The sequence below is a fragment of the Filicampus tigris genome, chromosome 6, assembly GCF_054856515.1.
Source record: "Filicampus tigris isolate MCC_2025a chromosome 6, RoL_Ftig_1.0, whole genome shotgun sequence".
Taxonomy (NCBI): domain Eukaryota; kingdom Metazoa; phylum Chordata; class Actinopteri; order Syngnathiformes; family Syngnathidae; genus Filicampus; species Filicampus tigris.
Window position 1 is genome coordinate 17,616,988 of NC_141222.1, and position 12,331 is coordinate 17,629,318.

Sequence of the window (12,331 nt, forward strand, 5' to 3'; positions counted from 1 at the left end):
AAATTCTGCTTTTCCACTGCAAAGAAGTGGTGGAAATAGGCCCATTTTCCATTTCAGTAAATTTGCACATAAGCCATAAAATACCATAGTCTATCAGTAATCTACGCTAATGTAATAGACAAGTCATAATTCCAGTAAATAGTGATACGAAAAACACCTATTGACTATAAATATAAAAAATGAAAAACTGGTCAGTTATCAACTGATTTCCTGCGCATTAATAACCATAACAGTTTGAGATTCGAATAAGTGAAAACAAAACTATATTTTGGCGGGATAGAAATGCTAATTCTTAGGTGCCTTTGTCATCAAAAATTAACATCTTAACTTGAACATTCAGCAGCAGCAGTCCTCAGTTTATGACCGATTTTGGTTCTTATGGCGGCAGTGTAACCCAAATTACACACATAAAATCACTATCTACTTTATTTGGGACCTTTTTCTGTTGCATTCAACTGTTGCAAAAAAGTCGTTTACAAGCACATTAATATATTTTATTGATATCATGACATGAAGTTAAAAATCACAATTATGCTATTAGCCTAACAAAAGGAAGGCGAGTAAGGCAATAAGTAAGCGTGGGTTCTTGTGCTGCATGACCTCAGCATGTTACATGTCAAGAACTCCAGAAATATCTCACGTGATGGAAGTTTGAAGGCACAGGTTTGGTGCGTCAGTTTTTCAAAATAGAAATGAACATTTATTGTTGTCTATTTTTCAGAATGTTGGTCATTTTCCAGGGTTATTGTATTCCATCAGGTAGCGGCCATTTTCTGGTCAGTTGGTGGAGTGAGAATTTCCCAGCTGCACATGAAAGGCAGGGCGACCGCGGGACTGTAACTTGACAGAAGGTTGTGGCTGAGGTGGGGGATCGTGTGTAAGATAACAAGTTTGTTTTGATCGCGGTGGCTTATGGATCCATACATTGTTGATGTGCAGAAACCGAATCCTCCTTGTTGCGCCACCGTCTGTCTCACTGTAGTAATTCTAGCCGATGTTAACATAACTGGGCCTTTTTATTGCACGTAAACAAACACACACATGTGCGGCAGTCTTTACATTGCACACGGGCAGGTGCCATTTTATTCCTGGCAAAAAGCAAGAATGCACGAATGTGACCTCCGTAGAAATATGCCAGGCCACATAGCACGAGTGCTGTTTTTGGTCCGGGTCCAACTTGTTTGGCCTTGTTGCCTTCAGTGAGGCGGCTGCTGCTGCTGCTGGCTTGGATTGCTCTGCCAAGCGAGTGCGCAAAACTCTCAGTTTTGAATAAAGAAACATGTGACTTCACATTTGTAAACTGTTTGTCATAGTTGCTGGAACATTGTTTCCTATCACCCTACTGGCAAAGAAACATTTAACATTCCTAGCGGTCGTGCAAGTATAAAAGAAAGTAGAACTACTCGCCCTCTTAAGGTGCCTGACTGACACGTTTACACCTTACCTAGAGTAAGGTGTCTGTAAGTCCTTAAAAAGTTTTACATGTGAGTTTTCCTAAATTGAGGGCATTAATATGCTTAGAATTGACAGTTGGTGCTTCAATTTTACAATGAAATGTCGTAAGAATGCCACAGGCACAAAAAAACTTTGCTATATTTTCTTGGTAAATTTCTGTAAAGCATTTGATGAATTATGAGGATTGATTTGAACTAGATTTTCCACATTTAAGGTCAAAATTATGCTTAAAAATTACATTTCATATATAAATGAGTTGTATAAAAACTTAGAAAATGCCATAAATTTAAAATGTTTTCAGTTTATTTTTGTAACTTGTTTGACAAATTTATAACATGGTGCCCGCAGATCCTCAAAAAGTTTTGAAACGGATTTTCCAAAATTGAGGTCTGAATTATGCTAAAGATTATGCATTCTTACTAAATCCGCTATTCGATTGTAGATGTGTCGATTCGATTGAAAGCACACACAGACACAAAAAACAACATTGCTGTATTTTTGGAGGAAATCTTTTTAATAGTATTTCACACATTTTTAATAGGATTCCCGCGGATACTGAAAGATTACCATATGATTTTAATCAACTTTATTTGTAGAGCACTTTAAAAAAAAACTGCAGCTGCATACAAAGTGTGCTCTACCTTTTAAAAGTAAAAATCAGACATATGAAAACAAACAGTTAATTGCATTTAAAGGTTTCAACAGCAGGAAGAAATTGGAATCTTTGTAAAGGACTGACACATTTCTAATGGGAATCATAAAAAAGTTTGAAACGGGATTTTACAAAATGTAGGTCTAAATCACGCTTATAATATTACACAGAATCCTTAAATCTACTAAACCCCCTCCCCCCCAAACAAGACGCTATATTTACCTGTCAAAAATAGTATACATTGGAGTATTATCGCTAAAGCCTATATCTTGTTTTAAATTTGATCCAAGAGGCAGAGATAAAAGAGCTTAGTTTTTCTCATCACGCAGGCACCTGCTAAATATGATTTCTACGTATTGGAGTTAATAAGTGTTGTTGTATTTAATACATGTATTTGTTAAATTAGTTTGTAAATGCAGATACATTTTTCTAGCAAGAAAAAAAATTGATTTTGCATTCTTAACTCATTCAGTACCAGACTTTTTCCAGACCTATTGTGAAATGTCATTGGTATAGTATGAGCTAAAACACAAAGCCAGCACATAATACAATAACAAAGTGCATTTTAGGAGCAGATATATTTTGCTGCAGTAAGTTAAAATTCCTGCTATATGGTTATTATTACACCTTCAGCAAAATAACATTTTGCATCATAATATTTTCATTTTCATGTAGAAACTAGTTTAGTACACCATAATGTAGTAAAATGCCGTTTTCTCCCATTGCATAGTCATTGCAGTGCTTTAAAAATAAATGTGTTCTCGCTTTGTTTCTTCTGGAACAAGCAGGATTCTCACCCTTTGCTTGGCTGACCTGTGTGTGGGAAGACAGGACGCGAGCATGTGTGATTTTGTTTTTTTGTTTTTTTTTCCCAGTTCAACAAAATTCAGTCTTGTTTTCTCTCAGAGAGTCGAGGGATTATGATGCTTCCTCTTGACATGGGAGCAGCACTCTGCTTTGGATGATATTCGATACGTAACAAAGAAAGAAGCATTAGTTTAGCTCTGAATGTAGGTTTGGCGAGCTTTAGCTGTGCTTGTTATTACGAGTGGCTTTGGCCTCCATCCACAATTCTATTCTAATTGTACAAAAATGTCACACGTGGCTTAGTGTTTTGCTATTACTCCATTATGATAAACCATTATTAACTCCACCAGGGTGGTGTATGTATGCCATTTTTTCCACATCTGAACTTGTAGTTTTCACTTCAGAATCATGACCGATTCTTGTGTCGGATCGGTGTTCCTAATCAAATGTCCTTCGAGCGGACATTTATTAGGTCGGGGGATGTGCTGATTACATCGAACAGGAAGTCAGGTCATCAACTGTGTGCACCCTCTCACTCGCTCTCTGCACTGCTTGATAAGGTTAGAAGGTGTAAACAAATACCACACCACTGCAATGTTTGGTTAACGAACAAAGAAATCAAAGATAAACACACAACAATTGTAACGAATGAATTGAATGTAGGCTCTTTCATTTCATTTTTTGCGAATCACTGTGGAGTATTTTTTTGCGGATTAATCCCAGGGACCTGACGCAAGTGTTTTATTCAACAAAAAAATACAACAATAAAATGAACAATTGGTTAGGGTTAGCCTATATAGGCAACCCTTTTTTATTTAGTCAATTGTTTTTTCATTTCTTAAATTCACAATGTATATAGAAGCAGACTGTATTTTCTTCTCCAGAAACATTTTCAATTGGCCAATTTCAAGCAAATATAGATTTCATTTTGAAATTAATATTTCTGAATTGGTTAGATGATCTTTTAGTAAAGTTACATTTATTTATTTATTAAACTACTGCTGTTCTGCACTTTCATTTTTAGAACATTTTTTCAGAAGTGTTTTATTTTTCAGAAGTGTAGATTATTCTCTGCCACACAAGCGACCATTACTAATTTTGGAGCGACTCCACAACATGTTAATCCGCACTAGTGACCAGTCGAAGTTCGTTGTTAGCTAGCTATTGTGGCGTAAGCAGCAGCGAGCTTGCCTCTACCTCCAATTGTCAGTTGACGTGAGCGCCGTTTGTTTGTTCAGCCCAGCAAAGAGTTTTGCGACCATCTCGGCAGTTGATTCTCGGTTTTTGCTTTTCAGTGTCTTTTGATGAGGCGCAAAATGCAAATTTTGCCTCACAAGCTGCGATGCAAGGCCGCTTCTTTTCTGTGCCCACTAAGAGTGTGCCTGTTAGTGCCAGATGAATGATTGACACCTCATCAGTCACTGTCTCTGATTGGTTGTTTTTCCTTGCAAAGGGATGGCACCAAAGCCCTTCCCAATAAGAAAGTAGTAGTTGTTCTTTTTGCATATGTATGCCAGGGACCAGTTAGGTTTTAACCTGGGTTGTTAGTGGAAATTAGTCTTCACCACATTTGCATGTACACAGTGCGATTTTTCGAAGACAAATCATCTGTATGCAATTTTTTAAATGATAATATTATGGAAATGTTGAAGTGTTGAGGGAACAGTTTGTTGTATTGTTACAGTTTAAACTATTAATGTAGCCAATGAGATTGTTAGGGGGTGCGTCAATTACTGTTTTTTTTTTTTGTTTTTTTTTTTTTTTTGCTATTCGCAGCAGGGCTCAATCCTTGCGGTGGTTTACATGCATTTGTTTTTCCTCACAGAAAAAGTCCCTCTAATTCTAGATTTAGAGGTTTTCCCCTGCATCTACCTAAATGCTATCTTTCTTAGCAGAGCAAATCCAATACGTTAAAGTCAGTAACTTTGAAATATTTAAATATTAATGACTGGCGCACACCTTTCATGGAAGTCCCCACTGGCTTCCAGCAGCTGGAGGAAGGGGTAGGCGCGGTGGGGTGGTATGACGTGGGGACGAGAGCCATTGCACTTTTGCCCGACAGTTAACTGCCCCGCGCGGCGCTCGCTGGATATAAAAATAGCCATCCGCGCAAGAATCCCAGTCATGTCGCGCAAACAAAGACAGATTTATACAAGTCGCGGCACCGAGTACAGACGAGCTTTTGTCGCAGAGAGGCCACGAGCGCCAAATGTGACGCTTTCGCCACTCCTCCCTTGCAGAGCGCTCTTTGTTCCCGTGCAGACCTAGTGACCTGATAGTCAGGGCGTACTGGAGGCGCCGTGCGTACTTGTTTACTGCAGTGAAGCTAGATTGCTGTGTCATGGAAATGATCCGCAGCAGCAGTTTAACGCATATACAGCCTAATGGTCTGTTTCGTGACCCTGGTTAAAGCAGCACTGGGCAAGAATTCGACCTGAATACAATTTTTTCACAACTCTTTTGATGAAACATTGACTCACAAGTAGTTGAATGGGACTTTTGTCATGCCCTGGGGGGGGGGGGTCTGTATCGTTTTTACTGGCACCAAGCAACTTTGAGGAGGATGGGAGCAACCCTGGCACACACAAAAAAAAAATACAAATGTTCTGAATTGCTTTACGGCATACTCACTTCCTCCTTTCGCTATAAGGACGGAAGTCGATTTGAACGTCTACGTTACTGATGTCACGGCAGAAGGTCCAAAACAAACAAAAAAACAAAAGTATTGTTTAAACAAGATTAGATTCATTACCTCATTGCTATTCATCTTTCACACAGCCACTGGAAATAGAAATGTAATTCAGTCCAACTTGCAGGCCAGCGAGCGCTCAGGAATTCACGACACTACGCGCTGGCGCGCATGGAAAATGTGGTTGATTTTTGTCAAAACACTACCGCTTTTGTCCACATGTGCTGCCGTAATCAACAAAAATTGACATATGACACAGTGTTGCTATATAGTGAAACCCCGTTTCAGACTTTTTCGTGCTTCATGTTACTGTACGGTACAACCAATTTTGTTGTCTGGTGAAGCGGGTGTCGTAGGACAATTTTTATTTATTTATTTATTTTTATTTGTTCAAACTTCCCAGTAAACTGAATGTGGCATCTTCTTCCTGACCCCTAAAATACATACATTATTTCTAGATCATACGCACTTGAAACATTTATTACGGCATATGTGAGAGTACATGACGTAGGCAAAAAAGCTACTCAATTTAGCATCGGCCATCTGCCTGATATACCTAATTCTGATTGGGCAAATTCCCTAGTAGTCCCCTTTAGTCAAAGTATAGTGACCTTCACGTCACATCAGTGCCATTAATGTGTCAGACCCCCATAAAACACCAAGTAGACTTTCTGTAATGTGTTTTTAGTAAGAAAAATAGTATTCTACAGTATTGTACTTTGTAAAATCATACCAAAACATTATTAAATAGGAGGTAAATAGTTTGCACATCACAAGGCGGCAGTATAACACACTATTATACACAAAGATGTTCACAGCTGCTCAGTAAATTGCATTATTAGTTGTTTTCAGAAAATATGACATAAGTAAGCATATTTATACATCTGACTGGGAGTACTGATTTATCGTCTGCATGTGTTGCTGCATCGTCTGTGAGCAAATATCGAGTACAGAATATGAATTTAATCTAGTGCTTTTTGGAGGGGTGGAGGCAGGACTTGAAACAGACCATCAGCATATGTTTACGACTGCTTAAATCTCAAAAATTGTGTGCCTCACTTTCGCATTACAATATGAGGAAATGTAAACACAGGCAAAATTAACAGCTTTTGACACCTCACTCACATTTTCCCCACCACACTGTCAACGTTTTTCTTTTCAGTGTAAATTGTGCATGAAACCATTATTGACACACTGTGGGTGCTCTCTTTAATTTCCTGCTTGGAAGAGATACAGAGCAAAGCTAATGCACAAAATAAAATCTTATCAACTAACATCAAAATGTGGTCTGGTGTTTTTGTGGAGCCTTAAATCGTGTCTGGTGGTGGTTGCCGGCTGATTTTAACGATACCAACCTTAATTATTTTATGCATTTTTACTCATCTGCCTCATGTTTTCTTTAATCCCAAGAAAACAGAGGATGAGTCAGTGCAGGTCATTTACCCACAGTCCAGATGGTCCGGTTTCTTGGCTTGACTTCGACCCCTCCCAATTCTATGTTGGTACCTTTTTGGTTGAGTAAAAGCTGAATTTTTATGGGCATTGTAAAAGTGGCAACAGGTGTCATCCGCTCCTTGATGCGGCTCTAATACTAACTTGAATTTGGTTCGGCTAGTACCTTGCACACAGAACATCAACACAGAGCAACTTTGAAGGGCTGCATGAAAGGGGCTTGTGGCGTGGTCCTGCCTTTGTTACGGCACTGTAACTGTGTCCGATTTAGGTAAATTGCCTGGTTGACGAATGAAACGGTGTCATGGAAAAAGTTGGTAAAATGCAGACTTTTACTTGTAACAGGCTTCCCAACTACAGAAGTGAACGCGCAAACCAGCTTTTTTATTATTCGCCATTAGTGCTTTGGCGGACGAGCCCGCGATGAGCGATATGTTGTCATTAGCATTTAGTGCACTTTGGGTTGCATTAGGGTATCCCAAACGCACATCCAGGCCTTTTATCAACGCTGTTTTTATTGAAGATATTGGCGTGCTCAGGTGTGATGACTTCCACATATTTAGTCTGATGAAGTCTCTTTAAAGCGGAAGTCAACGCAAACATTTCAGTCAACTTTTAACATTCTGAAAAATACTGCGTTTGTGGAATAAGTGTTAATCCACTCGTTTTTAGCCATCTCTTCTGTCGACTGAAAATGACATCACAACTGCTCACAACGACCAGTCACGGATCAGATTCAGAAAACAGGTCAGCTGTGATTGGTCATTGGGAGCAGTTGTGATGTCATTTTCAGTCGACAGAAGACAAAATGGCAGCCCCCAAAGATGGCTAAAAAAAGAGTGCATTATGATCCTTAATTCCACAAACACAAAATGAATCAGAATGACATGTTTCAACTAGTGGGCCTGCTGGGAACATATTCTTGAAAAAAATATGTTTGGGTTGACTTCCGCTTTAAGGGCAAGTGTATTTTTAGCATAAGCATGCTTGTGTATACCCTGGTATGCCTTCAATCAATGTGTCTTAAATGTCAGGCCCTGCGCTAAACAAGAAACACAGCTTTGAATCATCTTTCCAGGAAAGGAAAAGGTTTCGTTTGAACATTGTGGTACAATTTACAGTGGAAATACTTTAAAATATTTCATGTACCATACTATTGACCGGCTCTCGCAATATCGTGGGTTACCTTTTGCGGCTTGTTTGTATCACAGATTTTTGTATTGTACTTCCCTTGCAGATTATTAGCAAGAGTCAGAAGACAAGAGAGTGTAAAAGACAGAATGTCCACATTTTGGAATCGTTTCACACTTATAGAAGCTAAAGTTCAATGTGCCTGTTGCGTAGCACATCTGGCTTACAGTAAGTCACACAACTGCACTGTTACTATTGAGTAAACTTTGTTAGCTAACTTTATATAAATTACTTTGTATAAAATACTACACCACGGGGATGGTCTGGTCTGGTCTGGATGGTCCGTAACACTGCAATAACTGAAGATTTTCTATACTGAACACTGGGAAAGTACCGGTCGTTTATTTTTCAAACACTCTGAAAATAAACTTGAGTTATATTTTTTTCTTTTCTTTAGCTCTGAATTTGATGACACACATATTGAACAACTCAAAATGTGTATTGGTCTATCCCAGATATGTTTTTTTAGGTCATTGTTTTTTGGACTGAAAGTCTTTGGGTTTTTTTTTGTTAGCAAATACAAATACATTTTGGAAAATGAAAAAAAAAAAAAAAACCAACAACAAACAAAGATCTTGTGTCCCGATCCCCGATCAGCTAGAAATAATGTGATCTGCCCGTATTTCCGATCACATGATTGGATCGGATCATCCCTAGGACTGATCGCTTTGGGTTGGAGATTTGGTGGATTCTTGACCACTGAACCTTGATTGATAAAAGGTTGTTTGTTTGTTGGCTGTTTGTTTCCTGTCGCCAATCCAACGTTTAAAGTGATCTTATAGTTTTTAAAGTTGTAATTTTGAGGGATCTTCCCTGTCTTCCTTTGAGAATTTGATCTTGGTGGTCCTTTGTTGAGTTCAGCTCGCGTCAACATTCTGGATAAAAATTGTCAGGATGTCCACTTCTAACCGCACCACCACAAAATGTCTCAATCCCGTTGAATCATGACCCCCCCCCACCCCTCGTTAATAATGTGACTCAACTCAGTTGGCATCTCCTTCTGCCCCTTCCTAACCTCAGACCCTCTATACCCCCTCTGTTTGGCCCCCCTCAGGCTGTGAACTGGGTGGGACCAGTGGATGGTGTCTTCCCGTCTTTCTTCCTATCAGGAGACTGGGAGGAAAAGGGGGGAACAAGGGTTTAGGGACAGCTGCGATGCCAAGGAAGAGTGGGGGCGGGCAGTCCCCATCCGAAGTCCAGCATCGTTCCATGCTGTCCCACTCCCAACCCTGAGGCAAGACGAGCTCCCATGAATTTAAGTTGGCATTGCATTTCAATGGATTGATATTTCGAATCACCAGAAAAGATGGATTATACTGAACAAAGAGCAGGATTGGTACTGGTTTTATATTCCTTAAGGATTCCCCACAGGAGGTATGTCGTTACTTTTTCCAGCACCACGGTGTCATTGTTTTGGTGAGTGTTTGTGGTATTCGGACGGACGGTGGCGGTCAATCAAAGCCCCTGTGACACCAAGCAGTCTAGCTTGGGTCAGATAAATGTCACTCTGTACTTTCTTACCTTTAGGCAAGGCAAGACACGACAGCTTTATTTATATAGCGCATTACATACACAAAGTAACTCAATGTGCTTCACATAATTAAAAGTACATCAATTCAAAGTATTTTCAATCTAAAGAGTTTGTGTCATGTGTCTTCTTCCAAGCCGCTTATCCTGTATAAGGTCACGGCGAGGTGCTGGAGCGTATCCCAGCTGACAATGGGCGAAAGGCGGACTACACCCTGAACTGGTCGCCAGCCAGTCGCAGGGCACACACACAGACACCGTCACTGAGCGGGAACCGATCCCACGCTGCCCGCACACAACTCAGGCATGTTTACCACTACACCATCAGTGACCCACAAAAGAGTTTGACATTTCAAATTACTAAAATATTGTAGCATGCAAGAATATATTACGAGGGAAAAACATCGTTTTTAACCTGGATTTAAAAGCATTTACACTTGTAGCTGACTTCACTTTAGTTGGGGGTATTGTACATAAGTTGGAAGTTCCATATTTATCGGTCAAAGGCACACTCAAAATCCTTTAATTTTGTCCAAAATCGACAGTGCGCCTTGTAATGCGGTCCGCCCCATGTATGTATGGATGTCGGCTTTTCATTTCGTCGTCTGTAATTCAAATGCATGCATCTATATGTCTTTGTCATACCAGAACAACGACAACTTTCTGCTTCCGTATCTATGAATCATGGGAAATTTAGTCCTACTAGCCTGCGATCAGCTGAGCTTTTCTGGCTGCGTGTTTCCAATGTTACAATTTGAAACAATATCATTGCGGCCTGTGGGACTGAAAGGTAAATGTTAGAGGGTGATAGGGGAGTGGATTATCACTCCTGTCCTGTCCTATTCCCACAGAAAAAAATCATAGCCAGTGAAAAAACAATCACTCTCGTCCCGTTCAGAATGACTCCCACTTGTATTTTGGAGGTCAGCTACATTAAAAATGGCTGTGCATCTGTTTTTTCTTTTCTTCATAAACCTACTTCCAGGAACTTTTTATCCTATACTGTTCCAATCCTGTGATTAAAGACAACGTTGACTCCCATTTATTCAGGAATCCCGCAGGATCCCGACGGGATTCATGAATAAATGTCAACCTCTAGTAAACATTAAAGTAAACGTTAAGTTAAATTACTACCCGTTTTACTTTCGCATCGCATTCTCATCCGTATCCAATCACTAGCAGGTGTTTGTTTTCATCATATGAGGACTAGAAGTATTTCCTGTCTAAGAAATTAGTATCATGGGAAATGTGGTCCTGCTAGCCTAATGCTGTGGTCCCTGTTTAGACCCAACATAAGTCGAGCTTTTCTGGTGGCATATTTCCAACGTTACAATGAGGGACCGGACCGGAGCGAGGTAAACGACACAGTCAGCTTTGGTAGCTGCTGGGACAGAGCAAAAAAGGTTGCATAATGGTGAGTCCATTGACTTGTTTACAGCTGTTGAACTGCCAACCAAGATAGCATTTAGCATTAGCCAAAGTAATAACACAACCACCAGTCACACCAGATTGACAAGATCTTCAAACTTTTTTTTTTTGTCTGTCGGAGCCCTCCACTCGGAGCAACCCAGTGCAGTGGCACTGCAAACAAAAGCAAGCGAGACGCAGCGCAACATGATGTTTCCAACTGGTCTGAATAAACATACAGTACAATTAGAATAAACTATTTAACATTCAGTGTATATATGCGCCTTATAACCCATGGCGTCTTCTCTATGATTCGTTTTTAAAAAATAGACCCATTCATTGATTATTGAGCCTAATAATAGGGTGCGCCTAATGGTCCGTATAATACGGTAGACAGTAGTCACTGCGTTCTGGTCTGTGTTTGTTTGACAACAGGACTTGTCATCTTCTTGAAATGAACAGTAACACGCACATAGAAAGAACACAACATGTCATATGGCCCTACATTGTTGTTTTATGTACCACAGTTGACTTTGTTGTGTGTTAGACAGTGTCACGCACTCACGCTATGTACCGCCACCGTCCCATCTAAACACCCAGTGGTGGGAAAACCCATCAGATGACTTAAATTGCACAATACTTCCAAGGCAGTGTGCATACATTTCAGTCATTAAGTCTTAGTAAGAATCAATCCTGGTGGCTATTTAATGTGTCTTTAGGGGGTATAATTCTGCATGAGAAAATCAATGTGCATTAGGAAAAACAGCGTGAAAGCCCACAGATGGATGAGCGTTTCGAGCTAATCACCAGCATGCCAATGTGCTAGCACTCTTTTGCTCCCTATCTGTCTGTCATCTTGAAATGGACTGAACCTTGACAGTTTTATTGACACTCTCATCATTTGATTGACAAGAGAACATTTGAGTTTGGCTGCATTATGAGCTGACCTGCTAGTCATCCTGCATTAGCAACCGCGGCTGACTGAAGGACATTTTTCATACACACATCCACAGTATACTGTATACCCCAACTGGAGGACGTCCAGTGGTACATGTTGTTTTCATATATCAATCAATCAATCAATCAATCACATTTTATTTATATAGCACTTTTCATACATAAAAATGCAACTCAAAGTGCTTTAAAACATT

At 39.8% G+C, this 12,331-nt stretch overlaps 1 protein-coding gene across 9 annotated transcripts in view; it reads left to right on the forward strand.

Moving 5' to 3' along the window:
- Positions 1–12,331, forward strand: part of gab1 (GRB2-associated binding protein 1) — a 59,337-nt gene that overhangs the window by 23,375 nt on the left and 23,631 nt on the right. Inside the window, exon 1 of one of the 9 annotated variants that reach the window (XM_086033844.1) lies at positions 9,465–9,620. The exons of the other annotated variants lie outside the window; for them this stretch is intronic. The gene's annotated coding sequence lies outside the window, so the exon portion shown is untranslated. Of the gene's footprint in view, positions 1–9,464; positions 9,621–12,331 lie in introns of those variants that run through there. 9 annotated transcript variants of the gene reach the window in all.